This window comes from Somniosus microcephalus, chromosome 5 (assembly GCF_052327205.1).
Source record: "Somniosus microcephalus isolate GS21.2 chromosome 5, FLI_Smic_1.0, whole genome shotgun sequence".
Lineage (NCBI taxonomy): Eukaryota > Metazoa > Chordata > Chondrichthyes > Squaliformes > Somniosidae > Somniosus > Somniosus microcephalus.
In genome coordinates, this window is record NC_140991.1 from 248,345,280 (window position 1) to 248,352,334 (window position 7,055).

At 43.5% G+C, this 7,055-nt stretch overlaps 1 pseudogene; it reads right to left on the reverse strand.

Annotated features, from left to right (window-relative positions):
• Nucleotides 1–549: 549 nt before the first annotated feature.
• LOC147117643 (endogenous retrovirus group PABLB member 1 Env polyprotein-like) lies at nucleotides 550–1,540 on the reverse strand (annotated as a pseudogene).
• Between the last annotated feature and the right edge of the window lie 5,515 nt (nucleotides 1,541–7,055).

Genomic DNA, 7,055 nt, shown 5'->3' on the forward strand with positions numbered 1-7,055 from the left:
GATAATACAATGGGTAGTTATTTATTCCAGACTATTTAATTAAGACCATCAGTATTGTTTGGAATGTAGTTACTTCATACAATATGTTTCTTCTGTTATCTGGTGGCCAAGCCTCTGGCCAAGTGGCCTGCTTAAGGTTCCCTTTACTCATGTAAATGGTCTTTGTTTACAACGCAGATAAGCAACGGTTTACAGTGTTTAGTCAAGGTTAACAAGTTTAAGGAAGGAAACGAGGACATTTCTGCAGAGGCTTCTGGGAGGACCGGGACTCCATTTTGTTTGCCAAAAAGGGGCACATGTAACTATATTCAGTTTTAAAAGGTACATTTCCACATTCCTCCCTTTTGTCCTTCACAAGGACAACTTAATCCATTCCAATCCTGCTTAAACTTTCTATTTCCATTTCCGCACAGAATCCTTCAGTAGTTGTTGCTACCATAACCTTAGTAGTGGTTGCTGTTGGTAACACTGTTTTTCCCACTCTGACACAGCAGCACTTGATTGATACAAACAGAAGGTATAGGGAAAAGATTATCAGCAAAAATATGATCAGGCCCTGTACCAGGGATTTTCCCAGGGATCCTAGCCATCCAGATGCCCAACCCCACAAAGTGGTACCGCCAAGGCCAGTACTTTGTTTGTACTCTATTACCTTCTCTCTAATATGTTCTGCCAGACTGCTGATCTTTTCTGAGTGATCCGGGATGTACTTGCAGCATTCCTCACCAATCAAAGCGCATGTCCCTCCTTCCTTGGCTAGGAGATAATCTAGGGCCATATGATTTTGGAGAGCCACTGTCCGACTGGCTACCATTTCGTCATTTACCCTTTCGACGGTTTGTGAGGTTGCATTGGCTACTGATTCTACTAATTTAGCCAGTTCCCGTATTTCCCACTCGTTTGACATTGTCCCATAGGGTGGTATCATTACCTTGAACATTCCATTCAACCATGTCAAATCCCGTTTAGGTCGATGGCTTTCATAGGCGTCCCTCAGGGTCTTTGTTGTTCTAATAAAGGGTATCACATATTTTAAGTAACAGGATCCCGTCCATGATTGTGGTAACCAGGGGTAGGCCTTATGACCACAGGTAAAATAGGTTCCATTATAAGAAGTGAATTGCAACTTCTTCTTTGTCATCATAGGGTTGGAACCGGTCCAGGTACCCCCACTCATCTTATTACAGACATTTGTCATGTTAAACTGACCCACATCGCGCCAGTTGTGGGGTCAAGTTATGGTAAAATTCTGGGCACATTTGCTTTTACCCACGTTCTCGCCCCCTGCTATGTTCCTTACTAAACATATTTTACCCATTGGGGCCCCTATACCTGAGGTATTATTAAGAACTAGGAATGGGGGTTGCCGAGTCCGATTATATTTGGGTTGGTACCACCCCTGGAAGGCAGTGAGATTATAGCCTGCTGATTCCCATTCCGGCCTCCAATCCTCTGTACTAGTAGTGCCCTTATAGGATGTGTGCCTTTTCTGGGAAGTATTACCGTGCGTATCGTTCTGACTGATTATCCACTCAGCCATGTCTGATTCGTTAAAGGGAATGGGTCTTAGAGGGATGCCTCCTTTCGAGTGAATGGGCACATGTGCACATACCCAACAGTTGGATAAATATCTTTCTTGTGCATACTCCTGACTCAGTGCCATGAATACATTTATATGTAGTTCCCTTTGTTCACATGTCTGTACCTCTGGTGCTATCAGTAACACAAAGCATAATCCTATTAAGCATAGTACTGTCAGTCCCCATAGTCTGTGTAAATCTTTTTCTCTCCCTCTGGTTCCTTCTCCTTTTCCTCCGGATCGGGTGCTTTTTTTGCAATGGGACACGTTGGTCTTTCTTTTATCTTGATTGCAGTATTAGTTGTCAGCAAAACCTGGTATGGTCCTTCAAATCTGGGTTGTAGACTGCATTTTCGTTTAAAAATCTTGATGTAAACAAATTCTCCGGGCTCCAGGTTATGGTACTTCCCTTCTGCTGGTTCGACTTGAGCTTCTTTTACCTGTGAATGAAAGCTGGAAATACATTTGGTTAGTGCAATACAATAATTCAACATATTTTCTTCCATTTTATGGATGTCCATTTGTTTTGCAGTAAACGGTGCTGTAAAAGGTAGCCGTTGGGGACGTCCCATAACTATCTCATGCGGTGGCAGGCCTGTTGTTCTGTTAGTTGCAGATCGCATTACCATCAAGGCTAAAGGCAGCAGTTCTACCCATTTTAGTCCAGTGTCATTGCATAGTTTCGCCAGTTTGTTTTTAAGCATTCCATTATATCTCTCAACAAGTCCAGCTGATTGTGGATGATAACTGCAATGGAAATGTTGGTTAATCTGTAAGGCTTTACACATTTCTTTTATAACAGTTCCAGTAAAATGAGACCCATTATCACTTGAAAGTTTAACAGGAATTCCGAAGCGCGGCATGATTTCTTTCAACAAATATTTAGCAACAGTAGTGGCATCAGCCTTTTTACAAGGAAAAGCTTCAATCCATCTAGAAAACACATCTACAATAACTAATACATACTTAAATCCCATACACATAGGTAATTCAATAAAATCCATTTGTAAATGTACAGAAGGTCCTGTTGGGTTTGGGTGGGAGGCAGGTTTTACCTTTTCCGTCTTACCCGGATTCATTGTCTGACAGGTAACACAATTTCCACAAATTTGTTTTGCAATTGCCGAAATACCTGGTGCATACCAAGTTGCCAAAATATAATCCGCCATCCCCCCTTTGCCCGCATGTGTGAATGTATGAATACATCGGGCAATCCATGGAAGTAAGGATTTGGGTGCCACCATGCGGCCGTCATGGTAAACCCGTATTCCTTCTTTAGTTTTACAACATTGATCCCTTGCCCTGGTTAATATCTCATCCGTACTGGCCTGTGACTGAAAGGCCAGCACATCATTAATAGTGGGCAGTTGATCTGTGGAATTATTTTCCCTTACTGGGAACGCTGATACTTGTTCCCTTTGGCTGACAGAGCTGCTGATTTAGCTGCATTGTCAGCTCTGGTATTTCCAAGTGCTCCAAAGATGTGCGAGTTAGGTTGATTGGCTATGATAAATTGACCCTTAGTGTTAGGGGGATTAAATACGTGGGGTTACGGGGATAGGGTGGGATAGGTGTTGGTGTAGGGGTTACGGGGATCGGGTGGGATATGTGTCGGTGCAGGCTCGATGGGCTGAAATGGCCTCTATCTGCACTGTGGGGTTTCTGTGATTCTGTGATTCATCCAAGTGGCCTGTATGTGCTTGGCATTTAATAATGGCAAGTTTTAACAATTGAATCCTTGGCCGAACTGATTTGAATTTTGATTTTGTGGTTCAAATGGATTTTGAACAGAAAATTTAGTTTGAGGTCTAGCATGTACCTGGGCTCGGGTCACGTACGGATTGGGTTCTGGAGGTGGAGGAGGTGGCCCGTTACCAGCCTGTTGAGTCCAGTTATAATTTGGTTGCTGCTGTTTTGATGGGCAATTTTTAGCCCAGTGCCCAGTCTGGCCACAATTGTAACAGGCACCGGATTGTCCTCGTTCTACACCTCCACCGCCTCTACCCTGAAAATTTCCTCTTCCCCCACTCCGTCCTCTTCCCCTACCACTTTGTGGGTAATAGATGGGTGTTGTTGGAGCTGGTGCTGTTGGAGCTGCTCGCTCCATGAACATGGTAACCTTGCTTTTAGTTTCTCCATTTCGATCTTGTATGTCTTTTAACATAGAAACAACCTTGCATAGCGTTTCCTGTTGCCATCCGAAACAAACTCATTTAAAGGGATTCCTGAGTTCAGGTCATAGTCCGTTTACAACAGCGCTGAGCATGGGAGAATCTAATTCCTCTGTTTTCATGCCTGAACATTGGCTCATAATTTCTCGCACCCTCTCAACGTAATCCTCAACATCCTCATCCTTTCTTTGTGTGGGTTCCATAATTTTAGACCAATTTGTTTTATTTGGGAACACCTTGTGTAAGGCTTCCCAGCACCTTCCCCAGAATTTGTCATTGGGCGGTCTGGTGCTGGGAGCGGCACCGACAGTTTCGCGATGTGTTTTAAAATCTTGGAATTTCATCTCGAATTCGGCAAATTTGGTGTCTTTTAACCATGCTTTTAGCAGAATTTGGCCATCTAATATGCTGGGCTCATGGCACATGACGATTACTTTTAATTGGTCTATGGCCTTTTCAAGACTGGTTTTGGGGTCTGCCGTAGGGAGTCCAATTCTCATCCCAATCCTCATCCTCATCTTTTTCCCGATCCTTAGGGGCATTTGGCGGGTGTCCTTTTGTTTCTTTAGCAACCATCATAAATGGGTTTTTACCATGTCTAGGACAATTTACCTGCTCTGTTCGTTTATTTGCTTGCTTTTTCCCTTTAGTACACTGCTTGCTGACCTGTAGGCTTTTCTCATGTCGTTTTTCAGCTTCCCTTTTCCAATCCCCAAATGCCGACCAATTTACTTTTTTTTTACCTCTTCTGCCTGGGTCTCTGTCCATAAGACACTCCTCCAGACATGTTATTCTTTCTAAATTAAAGGAACCATCAGGTGGAAATGGCCTGTTTCCATCCTTAGTCCATTTTGCCCAATTTTGTAAGTGGTCAATTGAAGGCTGACCACAATTCTGGAACATAAAATAGGCTGGCGTGCCCTTTGGTGGTGTTTTACTTGCTCCGGCACCCATTCTGATTGAGAGTTTTTACTGTTTCTGATCTCACAATCCTTTTCGGTCAACTGAGTTCTCTACGCTCACTTCTACTGGCTGTCATGTGGCCTAAAAAGGCTCTTAATTCGGGCTCAGTCTGGGTGTGTGAGATATATTGCTGAAAACGGATTGACGATCCCCCGATCACTTTTTACTCTCTACCAATTTAAGTGTTCCTAAGACAGAACCTCCCCTGTTGAACCCCCTGTTATGTCTTTCCAAGAGCTCACAGACAATAGTAGCACAATAATACAAAGCTAAAAAATATTAGAGATGACAAAAAAAATTGCAAAAACCCAGATCATAATTCTTATACTCTAACTAAACAAATAGCCAATTCTCAGTCTGCGTTGTATGCCCCTACAGACTGAGTCCTTAACAGTAAAACTTATTACTTTAAAATCCTGTCTTTGAAGGATAAGTCCTATCTTTCAAGGACGAGCATCCCTTTTTACTTTTCCTCTATTTCAAGGATATCTCTCCCTTTCTTTCAAGGGTAATCGTTTCTTTCCTTCAAGAAACAGGGACCTCTACAGACATCTCTTCTTACCTTCCTTTCAACAATCTGCCCGGCCTGTTTTCAGGGTTCAGGTTTTCGAAATCTGTCTCCTTTTACTGTCAAGCTGAAAGAGGAAGTGATAACAAAAATTTCAACTCAACCCTGAAATGAGTCTTAACAGATCGCAGTACTCCTGCCGAGACAAACAGACTACACTACTGTACTGTCCAAGGAGGAACACCTTTGGTGACTAAGCGCCACTGATAACTGGCCAGTTAGGGTCCGTTCTTAGAGAGTCATCGTGTTCTTGTCCGTTTACTCACCGATAGGTAGTAAGCGATCTCGGTGGAACCTCCAAGTTTTACTGTCAAAATCTCGACTCCGAGTAAGACTCTAAAACACAAGCAGTACCGTCAGATTGTTAGTTTATTTTACTTGCACAAGGAGAGCGTCCCGCTAAGTCAAAGGCTAGCAGAGACTCTCTGCAGAATTACAGATTAACAACATATTTATACAGTAAAGCAAACAGGTTATGGTTTCATAAGAACATAAGAAACAGGAGCAGGAGTAGGCCAATCGGCCCCTCGAGCCTGCTCCGCCATTCAATAAGATCATGGCTGATCTGATCCTAACCGCCAATCCACTATCACAGAACCATCTCCTGAATCTAACAGAATTGGACACACGAAATAGGAGCAGGATCAGGCTACACGGCCCCTGGGCCCGCTCCGCTACCCACAGGGCCATGACCGATCCGAACCTAGACTCATGTCCAAATTCCTGCCCGCTCCCCGTAACCCTTAATTCCCTTTACTTCTAGGAAACTGTCTATTTCTGTTTTAAATTTATGTAATGATGTAGCTTCTACAGCTTTTTGGGGCAGCATATTCCATGGACCTACCACCCTCTGAGTGAAGTAGTTCCTCCTCATCTCAGTTTTGAAAGAGCAGCCCCTTATTCTAAGACTATGCCCCCTAGTTCTAGTTTCACCCATCATCGGGAACATCCTCCCCGCATCCACCCGATCCAACCCCTTCACAATCTTATATGTTTCAATAAGATCGCCTCTCATTCTTCTGAACTCCAATGAGTAGAGTCCCAATCTACTCAACCTCTCCTCATATGTGCATCCCCTCATCCCCGGGATTAACCGAGTGAACCTTATTTGTACTGACTCGAGAGCAAGTATGTCCTTTCTTAAGTATGGACACCAAAACTGTACGCAGTATTCCAGGTGCGGTCTCACCAATACCTTGTACAACTGAAGCAATACCTCCCTATTTTTATATTCTATCCCCCTAGCAATGAAAGCCAACATTCCATTGGCCTTCTTAATCACTTGCTGCACCTGCATACTAATCTTTTGAGTTTCGTGCACCAGGACCCCCAGATCCCTTTGTGTAGTGTCCGTGTGTAGATAAAGACACTGAAGACAGGAGTTGGTTCATCGGTATTTACTAAGCAAGTCTGGGGGGGGGTTTCTAAAGGATATACACAATACACAGGCTTATATAGCCCAAGTGGCAATTACCGGCATTACGCACACCTGGGGCTCTTAAAGGCACATACACCACAATTCCTCCCCTTCTAGCTAACTAGTACATCATATTTTAAGTAATTATTAATTACATGTTATATGCAAAATAATATACATTGCTGTATTAATTAATTATAAGTTAGTCTCTCAGGAGGCTTCCTGACTCGGTCCGGATAACGCCTCGGGGGTGTAGTAATTTCTGGTGGTGTAGTAGGTTCTTCTGGCAAGGCTGATTCGGCTTGAAGGCCAGTGTCGGGTTCATTGGGCTCCAGTATCACCGGATCGGAGGTAGAT